The 12,749-nt window shown below is 44.3% G+C and overlaps 1 protein-coding gene across 2 annotated transcripts in view; it reads right to left on the reverse strand.

Moving 5' to 3' along the window:
- Positions 1-12,749, reverse strand: part of tmx3b (thioredoxin related transmembrane protein 3b) — a 136,463-nt gene that overhangs the window by 103,492 nt on the left and 20,222 nt on the right. The window lies entirely within an intron of this gene.

The following is a 12,749-nucleotide window of genomic DNA, read 5'->3' on the forward strand; positions in this document are numbered from 1 at the left end:
CTCCTGGTTTGCATCACACGGATTTATCTCTCCTGAAGCTCCGTCTGCGGACTCAACCTTTTTTGCAGATAGTAGTGTGGGGGGGGGTCCGAATGGGGGGGGGTAGCCTCATGAAAAAGGCATGGCATCCAACTGTGGGAGAAAGCCACTGGGGTTGGTGTCCACATAGATAGACTGAGAAACTGTGTCTTCTCCTATCCCATCCCACCCCAACCTTCCCGAAATTCCCAACAGTCCCAAAATTCCAGAGTTAGCGGCTCGCATTAGCGGTCAGTGACTTCCTCCTGGTTTGCATCACACGGATTTATCTCTCCTGAAGCTCCGTCTGCGGACTCAACCTTTTTTGCAGATAGTAGTGTGGGGGGGGGGGGTCCGAATGGGGGGGTAGCCTCATGAAAAAGGCATGGCATCCAACTGTGGGAGAAAGCCACTGGGGTTGGTGTCCACATAGATAGACTGAGAAACTGTGTCTTCTCCTATCCCATCCCACCCCAACCTTCCCGAAATTCCCAACAGTCCCAAAATTCCAGAGTTAGCGGCTCGCATTTGCGGTCAGTGACTTCCTCCTGGTTTGCATCACACGGATTTATCTCTCCTGAAGCTCCGTCTGCGGACTCAACCTTTTTTGCAGATAGTAGTGTGTGGGGGGGGGGGGTCTGAATGGGGGGGGGGTAGCCTCATGAAAAAGGCATGGCATCCAACTGTGGGAGAAAGCCACTGGGGTTGGTGTCCACATAAATAGACTGAGAAACTGTGTCTTCTCCTATCCCATCCCACCCCAGCCTTCCCGAAATTCCCAACAGTCCCAAAATTCCAGAGTTAGCGGCTCGCATTTGCGGTCATTGACTTCCTCCTGGTTTGCATCACACGGATTTATCTCTCCTGAAGCTCCGTCTGCGGACTCCACCACAGTCACAATTCCAATTCAACCTTGCAGTGTGGGGGGCGGGGGGGGGGGGGGGGGGGGGGTGAATGGGGGGGGGGGTAACCTCATGAAAAAGGCATGGCATCCAACTGTGGGAGAAAGCCACTGGGGTTGGTGTCCACATACTAGACTGAAAAACTGCGTCTTCTCCTATCCCATCCCACCCCACCCCGACCTGGAAGTCCCAAAATTCCAAGAGTTAGCAACTCGCATTAGCGGTCAGTGACTTCCTCCTGGTTTGCATCACACAGATTTATCTCTCCTGAAGCTCCGTCTGCGGACTCCACCACGGTCACAATTCCAATTCAACCTTTTTTTTTTTTTGCAGATAGCAGTGGAAAGGGAGGGGGGCCTGAATGGAGTTGGGGAGTCGGTTAAAATGCGATAACGGCCAGTGATTACGGAATAATGAGCAAAAAAAAGGGAGAAATGAAAAAAAAAAAAAAAGAAATCTCAAGAGCGATCGGAGGCATATTCATGCAGTAATATTTAAATCCAATATATATGCCGTGTCGCAAATGTTTTATTCATTGCTTATGTTCTCAGCAGAGGAGCAGAAAATAGGCAATAACTTGCATTTGGAAAATGGCTCGCCCCCCCCCCCAGCACTCATTGACTTTGACACCAACCGCACAAATCACAAAGTGATGTGTCAAGACTAAGAACGGACCGGATCAGGGATTATAGATCATCATATTGGTATTCCTCCGATGAATGAACGCAGCGGGGTTAGCGGCGTCTGCTAGCCGTCGTACCTCACTGCTCGTCGGACATTCTGCTGCAGGCAAGTCTCTTTTAACCGGGAATAATCTTTGATGATTTTGGTATGACGCTCCTGGGTTGGTCAAAACCTCCGTTTTTATCCTTTTCCAATTGGGAATGCATTCAAAAATGTCACTTTACAAAAGACGACTAGCCAAAAGGGTCTTCAACAGACGGTGGCTACTACGCAAGGAATCCTGTGGTGGGTACTCCGGGAATAACGGACCAGTTGGGGGAGACGGTCAGATCTCGGATGTGATTCCGCTAGCTTCATCGTGACCGTGACCTTCATCTCACACTGGATGAGAATCACAGCTCGGAAAAGGGCGTAATGTAAAGGGGTGGGCAAACTACGGCACAGGGGCCACACGCGGCCCACAAAGCGTTTGAATCGGTCCCGCTAGTTGGTTTCGAAGTATTTCAACTTTTAACGTACAAGCTGGCAACACGGCTTGCAACAAGTCGGATGTCTTATTCGGAAAAATTAATAAATAAATAAATAAAAACTGTAAAATTAAATTTTCGGAATTTAAAGTGCTCCCGAAAAAAGGGACATCAGGACATATAGCTGATAGCATAACACTTTTACAGATAAAATTACACAAATAATTCAATGCAGACTGTTTTATTGAATTATTATTATAATAAAAAAAATATATATATAATATAATTATTGAATTATAAGTGTAAAATAGTGTGTGTTAACTATATACTCTGGTCTCCCACGTTAACCATCCATCCATCCAATTTCCTCCGCTTACCCGGGTCCGGGTCACGGGGGCAGCAGTCTAAGTAGGGAAGCCCATTCTTCCCGGTCCCCAGCCACCTCCTCCAGCTCCACCAAGAGGACACCAAGGTGTTCCCAGTCCAGCTGTGAGACATAATCCCTTCAGCGTGCCCTAGGTCTGCCCCGGGGCCTTTTCCAGGCTGGGCATGCCCAGAACACCTCACCAGGGAGGTGTCCAGGAGGAATCCGGACTAGATGCCCCAAGCCACCTCAACTGACTCCTCTCGATGTGAAGGAGAACACCCCCCCGTTTTGTTAACTGAACGGGGCCCACAAGTCAAAAAGTTTGCCCACCCTTGGTGTAATGCCATGTCCGGGTCAGGGAAGAGACCTATGACCGGGGAAGACCCAGGACATGTTGGAGAGACTATGTCTCTCAACTGGTCTGGGCATGCCTCCTGATCCTCTGGGGGGGGGGGGGGGGGGGGGGGGCTGGAAGAAGTAAGTGGGCTACTGACCACGTCCCATTCTCACCCAGACTCCACCTCCAGCACCTAAAATGCCATTCCTAGTCCTGCCAACAAAACTATTAATGTATAACCCCCCCCCAAAAAAAATACACAGAGAACGTTACTTTTAGTTCGACTACAACTGTCTTCAGTGAGCACTCCTAAAAACGAATGTGAAAATGTGAAAAGAATGAGGAAGTTCAGCGCTCCCTGCCCCGACTATTGCAGCATCTCTCATTTAGCACCGCGTCGGCACATTCAGCCTCTTCTTATTTCAGCCCTTTTTATTGCGAGGAAAAAAAAAAAAAAAAAAAAAACGATGTGCGATAGCTCATTATTACACGCAGCGAGTGATTTCACAGCTCGCAGCTCCATTTGGTCCGGCGAGCGATGCGGCGGCGCCGCTGCAGTCCCGCCAACAAAAGTCCTGCAGAGGCAACACAAAAATAAGTAGCACTACGCTAATGTCGTGTGTGTGTGTGTGTGTGTGAAAGACTAATAGTGTGCGTGTCCCTGCCATGATTGGCGTCACACCAAAGAGTCATTATCGAGATAACACGGCGGGAACCTTGTGATCATGTGCTGTTTGGGATCTCAATGAAATGCGGCGTGGGCGAACCGACTGTTCGCCAAGACAATGCGTCTTCATTACGGTTGCTTCAGACATTCCAGACGCGGTGGTGTTTATCTCTCACCGACACACACATGTCTGGGTTTTTTTTTTTTTTTTTACAATTCGGGAGTGGCGGTTCATATTGAGCCATCCTGACTTCAGGATGCCGCTTCAATCATGAACTGCAGCTTTTTTTGACACGGCGCCATCAAAAAAGCTTTTGGCGGCTGATGAGTCACTGTCGCCTTCAACTGCAACTTCAGCTAAATGTCACCGTGACACACAAGACTCCGTTTCCTGGACGTATCCATGCCTCAACAAGTATCACCAGACTTGTACTTCCATGTCATGGATCTTCAAGGAGGCCATGGAGTCTTGTCCCAGTTGGAGGTGAAGACTAGGACTGGGATGACGTGTCGACGTCATCGATGACATCGACACAAAAAATACGTCGACCGCTTTTCCTCACGAGGGTCAAGGGGGTGCTGGAGCCTATCCCAGTTGTCTTCAGGCAAGAGGCAGGGTACACCCTAGACTGATCGCCAGCCAGCCAATCACAGTGCACATATAGACAAACAACCATTCACACTCACATTCATACCTATGGACAATTTGGAGTCGCTAATTAACCTAGCATGTTTTTGGAATGTGGGAAGAAACCGGAGTACCCGGAGAGAACCCACGCAAGCACAGGGAGAACATGCAAACTCCACACAGAGATGGCCGAGGGTGGAATTGAACTGGGGTCTCTCGCGCTAACCAATCATCACTAACACCACATAATGCATAGTGCAAAATGTTACTATAATTATGTTAGAATGCTAACATGCAAGCATGAGCATGCTCACACCTAGCATAATAGCGCAAAGTGTTTGTAAAGATCCTATCCCTGAAAATGCTAGAAATGTTAGTATAATTATGTTAGCATGCTAACATTGACGTGATAGCATGCTAACACCTAGCATAATAGCGCAAAGTGTTTGTAAAGATCCTATCCCTGAAAATGCTAGAAATGTTAGTATAATTATGTTAGCATGCTAACATTGACGTGCTAGCATGCTAACACCTAGCATAATAGCGCAAAGTTTTTGTAAAGATCCTATCCCTGAAAATGCTAGAAATGTTAGTATAATTATGTTGACGTACGATGTTGACGGTATTCTGATTTTGTCCATCCTCAGACTTAACCGACTTAACGCTCTTGCTGTGGCTTGCTAAAGTCCTAAATCCGAGATTTTACTCAAGGGTCTGTGCTTTGTTAGCATGATCTCAGCTCGTATGGAGCCTATCCCAGCTGCTAACATTGATATGCTAGCATGCTAACACCTTGCATGATAGCGTTAAGTGTCTGCAATTAGCATGTTAGCAACCTAGCATGTTTTTGGAATGTGGGAGGAAACCGTAGTGCCCGGAGAAAACCCACACGGTAAACCCGAATGTTCAAAGTACTTAAATAAATGAAGTTATGCATACTCAAAGTTCTTAAAAGAGTTCTAATAACTTAATTATGTCAAGTTTATTTAACATGTTTCATTTTGAGTACTTTTAACTAATATTCATTCATTCATTTTCGACCGCTTTTCCTCAAGGGTCGCGGGGGTGCTGGAGCCTATCCCAGCTATCTTTGGGCGAGAGGCGGGGTATACACCTAGGACTGGTCACCAGCCAGCCAATCACAGGGCACATATAAACAAACAACCATTCACACTCACATTCATACCTATGGACAATTTGGAGTCGCTAATTAGCATGTTAGCAACCTAGCATGTTTTTTGGAATGTGGGCGTAAAACCGAAGAAAACCCACACTGTAAACCCGAATGTTCAAAAGTACTTAAATACGGACTGAACGGGTATTTTATGCAAAAAAAAAACTAGTTCTTTTGACCAGTTCGTTCGTGAACGCAACACCACTACTCAGAATCAAAACATGGCGGCGTTTCAGTTTCAGTGAGTCTAAACTGACAGACACACACTCCTCAAATACACACTATAGTTAGTTTTATTTCTATTATTAGTAGTAGTAGTAGTATTTATGTTATTATACTTTATTGATATGGGCAGATCATTTAGAAATATATATTTTATTAACCTGTGCATGTGTTTGTGGTTTATGTTTTCAGGGACTAATCAGGGACTTTCAGGGATTAATCGATGCATCAAAAAACTATTTTTTAGATTAATCGATTACAGAAATAATGGTTTAACCCAACCCCAACCCACCAAATGAATCTTCCCTAGAGTTCACAAGGAAGCCGGGAAGGTGTGTTAGGCTCCAGGGTGATGACTTCAGGGATTGGACTTGAAATATTTGTTTTGTCACACCGGTCCTGGAACTTTTCCGACACACCTCGTATAATGTGATGTTTCTCGCCCTTCAAATTGGCTGACATCTTTCTCTTCCTGTCATGAAGCTGACAGGTACAAAGCGGAGCATGGAAGGCTGCCACGGTGTGACAAATTCAGTCTGTGATTGGCTTTGGCAGGCTGCGATCCGGCAAGGTGCCTCCGCGTCGCACGGGAAGGTTTTCTTCATTAAAGTCCTGGTGCTAGCTATACTGTATGTTGACCATGTAACATACTGTCAATGTCTACTGATATTCCACATTTATGGGGTTGGGTTTTGTTTAACTTATAATACCGAACTACTAGTTTTTCAGGTTGAGGCATTTTTTTTTTTACTGAAACTGCGAAATGTGGGGTCAGATAGTGGTGGGCAAAACCGTTCATTTCGGTCAATTGGTCGTTAGCATGTCGGGTCAGTCCGTTCACGTTCGTTCCGACTCAATAGCGCAACTACAAGTGATGACTAGTGGAGTTCATGAACGAACTGGTCAAAAAAAACTAGTTCTTTTTTGTGAACGGAATGAACGAATTCACAGACAGTTTCGGTCAATTTCTCGAGCTGTGTTCGAAACCGCATACTTACCTACTACTCTAACTCTTTGAGTATGTAGTGTGTCTACACTGGCAGTATGTGATTTCAGAGTATGCGAGAAGTACCCATTGGCTGAACACCGAGCAGCAGGATGGACCAAATGTCGGTGTCAAGCAGGATATATTGCGAGTTAGTTCGCTTCTTGTTTTCAAAGTAAAAGCAGTGCTTTATCACTATGTTTTTTTTTTTGAGAAAAGTAAGGTGTTTTATTTTGTGAAAATAACCGGAAGTGCGTTGCTCACTTCGGCTAGCTTAAATTTTGCCGAACAGTTGGTATTTGGACAAATAAATGGCACATTCGGGATCTAAACGGCCACTTTTGCCTGATTTAAAAAAAAAAATCTCAATAAAGTGATTAAAAAAAAAAAAAAAAACTACATTAGGAAAGCAGGAAGTGAACAAATGTAACAGTTACTGATTGTAAAAGTACCAGATGGAGGGGTAGGATATAATAAGCTTTGCTTCTTCCTACTCCTTTTGGACATGTGGAACTGTGAACTGATTATGTGATGCATTCAATTGTCATCTGATGCATGTTCAAATGAAATTTAACCATTAAGATTACCATGTATTTAAAGAGTTTAGAGCTAAAGTGAAATCAGCTCGGGTAGGAGTGCAATGCATTGTGGGTCATCATGTAGTACGCTGTAGTGTAAACACTTTGCATACTGTCTGATGGATTGGGTATTCAGTATGGGGTGTGGATAGTATGGGCATGGAAGTATGGAGTAGTTAGTATGCGGATTCGAACACAGCCTCGGCTAACCCCACCCACCCAATCACAGAGCGAGACGGGACGATAGGATAAGAACGGAGATAGTCCCGCCCTGCAAAAGGAACGATGAACTGACTCGTCAGCCAATCAAAAAAAAAACCAAAACATTTGTAACTGAACGGACTGAACGGGTATTTTAGCGACGGTGACCTAAAATAAAACAGTTCGTTTGACCCGTTCGTTCATGACCACTCGTGTCAGAAGTGGGAGGGCCAGTTGAAGTACTCTGCAAAAGGGAGTGTACATCCAGTACATCATGTACCGGACAAGTAATACTACAAAATAAGAACCATGTAGGCAACAATAAGTACAAAATGAGCAACCAGTGTTGTCTATCGAGCGCAGCAAGCCTTTTTGTTTCGTGACAAGCGATAAGGTTTATATTATGAGAGAGCCCACAGGGGCTAAAACACAAACAATAGGCTCCCCTCCACCCACCCAGCCTTGCTTGGTCTAAATCCACACTTAAGCCACCCATTGGCAACGTACACGTATCTTAAGGAGATAAATATGCTCTTTTTTTTATGCTCTCAAACAATGTTTACCTAATTATGATTGTTTCATGATTACAGTGTACTTGCAGGGGGAAAACACAACATGGTCTAGAGGTGACGGTGACAATGGAAGCAATTAAAAAGCTTTCAGGGGGACGCTGGGGGAAAAAAACACTTCCAATTGGATAGATTGTAAACATAGCAACCTGAGCGCTGACCGAGGGCGGTGATACACCCCGCGGGGGCACTGCCTGGTGTGGCTGCTGCGCTTTTCCCCCCAGAGAAATACACACCAGGTGTGGTGAAACCTTCCTGATTCCTGGCTGAGACGTCGGGGCCACCTAGCCAGGATTGGTTGAAAGCAGATCAGACCAATAACGGATCTGGCTAGGCTAGGTGGCTGACCGTTCTCACCAATGCCGATGTCGTCATTGCTTGTATTAACTCTAAATTTGGCCGAGGTAGCCATTTCACAGTCGGACTAAAGACCCTGGGTGGTTCCCGCTCTGGAAAATGGGCCGAACCAAACGGTAGCAACTGCCGTGAGAGCATATAAAACCGAACGCCGAACTATGGTCTTGATAGAGGTTGTAGGGTACTTACAATTACATACCTGCTAATAGCTAGCATACGTTTGTACAAGCTTCTGGCTAGCAATTGCAGTTAAAACATCCTAAGAGTCACACAGTTGATAAGCTCTAATGTAGGGGTGTCCAAACTGCGGCCCGTCATCCATTTTTAACTGGTCCATATCAAAGTCCAAAATTCTAATTGCCTACTTGTTTTGTACTTCTTAGTTTACATTAGTTTAGCCGATAGCTACCAATAGTTAGTACAGGTTGCTAGCTAGCAATCGCAGTTAAAGAAGAAGTAGCAGTTGCGGTTTTTGGAAGCTAATGCCAAGCTAACGACTTCCAGGTGATGAAAGCTTTTTGTGGAAATATTTGCCGATAGCTAGCATCAGATCGTAAAAGTTGCTAGCTAGCAAACGCAGTTAAGAACAAGTAGTTGCGGTTTTTGGAAGCTAATGCCTAGCTAACGACTTCCAGGTGATGAAAGCTTTTCGTGGAAATATTTGCCGATAGCTAGCATCAGATCGTAAAAGTTGCTAGCTAGCAATCGCAGTTAAGAACAAGTAGTTGCATTTTTTGGAAGCTAATGCCTAGTTAACAACTTCCAGGTGATGAAAGCTTTTTGTGGAAATATTTGCCGATAGCTAGCATCAGATCGTAAAAGTTGCTAGCTAGCAATCGCAGTTAAGAACAAGTAGTTGCGGTTGATGGAAGCTAATGCCTAGCTAACGACTTCCAGGTGATGAAAGCTTTTTGTGGAAATATTTGCCGATAGCTAGCATCAGATCGTAAAAGTTGCTAGCTAGCAATCGCAGTTAAGAACAAGTAGTTGCATTTTTTGGAAGCTAATGCCTAGCTAACAACTTCCAGGTGATGAAAGCTTTTCGTGGAAATATTTGCCGATAGCTAGCAATCGCAGTTAAGAACAAGTAGTTGCATTTTTTGGAAGCTAATGCCTAGTTAACAACTTCCAGGTGATGAAAGCTTTTTGTGGAAATATTTGCCGATAGCTAGCATCAGATCGTAAAAGTTGCTAGCTAGCAATCGCAGTTAAGAACAAGTAGTTGCATTTTTTGGAAGCTAATGCCTAGCTAACAACTTCCAGGTGATGAAAGCTTTTCGTGGAAATATTTGCCGATAGCTAGCAATCGCAGTTAAGAACAAGTAGTTGCGGTTTTTGGAAGCTAATGCCTAGCTAACGACTTCCAGGTGACGAAAGCTTTTCGTGGAAATATTTGCCGATAGCTAGCATCAGATCGTAAAAGTTGCTAGCTAGCAATCGCAGTTAAGAACAAGTAGTTGCATTTTTTGGAAGCTAATGCCTAGCTAACAACTTCCAGGTGACGAAAGCTTTTCGTGGAAATATTTGCCGATAGCTAGCATCAGATCGTAAAAGTTGCTAGCTAGCAATCGCAGTTAAGAACAAGTAGTTGCGGTTGATGGAAGCTAATGCCTAGCTAACGACTTCCAGGTGATGAAAGCTTTTTGTGGAAATATTTGCCGATAGCTAGCATCAGATCGTAAAAGTTGCTAGCTAGCAATCGCAGTTAAGAACAAGTAGTTGCGGTTGATGGAAGCTAATGCCTAGCTAACGACTTCCAGGTGATGAAAGCTTTTTCGTGGAAATATTTGCCGATAGCTAGCATCAGATCGTAAAAGTTGCTAGCTAGCAATCGCAGTTAAGAACAAGTAGTTGCGGTTTTTGGAAGCTAATGCCTAGCTAACAACTTCCAGGTGATGAAAGCTTTTTCGTGGAAATATTTGCCGATAGCTAGCATCAGATTGTAAAAGTTGCTAGCCAGCAATTGCAGTTAGAGTCTCATAGGCTACGTTCACACTGCGCAATTCTGATTTTTTTACGTGGTCGCTCGCATTTACCTTAAAAATGCGACTAATCAATCGAACGCAAGTGACGTGCACGGGCAAAAGCACGACATCACACGCATTTCCATGAGCATTTCACGAGCTAGCAAAGGCAGTTCGCCTTGCCAATGCTAATGGTACAGGGATAAGGTCAGTGGAAATGTTCTTTAAAAAGGTTCAAGACCCTAAGCGTTTAAGTTGGATAAATCCCACTTACGTTTTAAGAGTATAAAACTCAGCTGTTCTGTAGTATCGTTTTTAGGGCTTAAAAGTGTTTTTCCCGTGCACGCAGAGTGTGTACATTAGTGCGTGTATATGTAAATAGAGTGGAGCGTAGTTAATTCCCAGCTGGCTGCCGTCACCCAGGGTGCTTGGAAGTAAGCTGTGCACCCAGCGGGTGGGAGGTGGAGGGGGGGAGGGGGGGGGGGGGGAGTCACGGCACATCCCGGCACATCTGCGCCAGTGAGGCGACCGAGGACAGGATTAAACTCAGGCCCTCTTCCACACACAACACCGGACCGGTTTCCTTGCCCGTGCAAGACCTGATTTAGGAATAGCGCTTAGGAATAAATCAGGTCGCGTGACGGAAATCACCTCGGGCAACAGTTGCAGAGACAACATTAGCAAAAGAGCGAGTCTCAGGTAGTGGAAGCCTCAACCGGCCGAGCCCTGAGGGGATGACGGTTATGTTCGGAATATGATGACGACCCCGGCAACATCATTAGGCTGCGGTTGAGAGCCAGATCGTCTCCGCGGAGGGAAATGCTTACCACGCACTTGTGAGGTGACACGCATAATGCCGGGCAGGCTGCCATCATTGTTATTCTTTTGCTGAGTTGTATTTGTAAACTTACACCACAAAGAATGTGTGCAACATTAAAAATCGACCGCAGTACTTTTTGTTTTGTTTGGTTAAGCTTTGATCAAAGATGTTGGCTAATAATAGCAATTCGAGCCTACAGCGGATAAAACGCTAATTGTATGCTTGATACATTCTTAAAAAAAAACAACAACAACAACTGCTACGAATCAACTGGAAATGGCGGTGAAAGGTCGCTAGCGGCTTTAGCTAACGGTTGATAAAGGTGGCTAGCAAGCTCGTTTCATCGTAAGCTACGGTAAACGTTGATGTGCTAGCAATAGTCATTATCTGAGCAATTTGTTTCCATTACTATTTCATCAAAGCTAACGGCTAATGGCTGTTAAACAGCTAACCAAGAGCCACTACCGTTGATAAAAGCTAATAAAGCTAGTTATTTGGTTGTTGATATTAGCTAGCCTAATTGTGGCCCGGGAACATAAAAAAAAATATTACTAAACTTAAAAAATTAAATATTTTCGGTTGATTAAGGTGGCTAGCAAGGCGAAAGAAGCTCGTTTCATCGTGAGCTACGGTAAACGTTGATGTGCTAGCAATAGTCATCATCTGAGCAATTTGTTTCCATTACTACTGTCACTTAGCTTAATCAATGCTAACGGCTAACGGCTGTTAAACAGCTAACCAAGAGCCACAACCGTTGATAAAAGCTAATAAAGCTAGTTATTTGGTTGTTGATATTAGCTAGCCTAATTGCGGCCCGGGAACATTCAAAAAATATTACTAAACTTAAAAAACTTTAAAATTAAATATTTTCGGTTGATTAAGGTGGCTAGCAAGGCGAAAGAAGCTCGTTTCATCGTGAGCTACGGTAAAAGTTGATGTGCTAGCAATAGTCATCATCTGAGCAATTTGTTTCCATTACTACTGTCACTTAGCTTCATCAAAGCTAACGGCTAATGGCTGTTAAACAGCTAACCAAGAGCCACTACCGTTGATAAAAGCTAATAAAGCTAGTTACTTGGTTGTTGATATTAGCTAGCCTAATTGCGGCCCGGGAACATTCAAAAAAAATATTACTAAACTTAAAAAATTTAAAAAATTTAATATTTTGTTCTTTTGACAATTTTGTCCTACCAAAAAAATATCAGGATACTCGATAATCAACCAAAATACGAATATGAGTTATGGTCCATATCACCCAGTCCAAATAAATATTCAGTTTTTCAATGGCTACTCCATTTCAAATTAAGCCTAATGGCTAAAAACAGCAGATAAAAGCATCACAAGATAAGCTAGTTAGCACGAGTGCCAACTACAACGCATAATACAATAACAACGTAAAAAAAAAAACCACGGCACAAATTACAGCTTGCCGCGACGCTGGCTAGCCGTTCCACGGTGCTTCAAAGCTCCGTTTGAATTGCATCCTTGTCCGCCTCGCGCGGGTTTTTTTTTTTTTTTTTTTTTTTTTACGAGGATGTAAGTGCTCTTTGAAGACTTTGCTGCATGACCTCAAAAAAAAAAAGACGCGATAAAAGCAGAGGATGTATTCGCTCGCAGAAGGCAGGAAGAAAATGTTTTCAAAAAAAAAAAGGAGAGCAGAAGGAAATGGCGGCGGCGGCGGCGGCGACATGCATGCAGCAGCCTCCACGGTGACTGACAAGCGCCAAAAATAGCCAGAGAACGAGGGTCCATAACACAGGAAACAGACTGCGACGTCCGCGTGTGGAATTATTTGACAGATGGATCGCA

The sequence above is a fragment of the Doryrhamphus excisus genome, linkage group LG7 (assembly GCF_037039965.1).
Source record: "Doryrhamphus excisus strain RoL-2023G ecotype Guam linkage group LG7, RoL_Dexc_Guam_v1.1, whole genome shotgun sequence".
NCBI lineage: Eukaryota > Metazoa > Chordata > Actinopteri > Syngnathiformes > Syngnathidae > Doryrhamphus > Doryrhamphus excisus.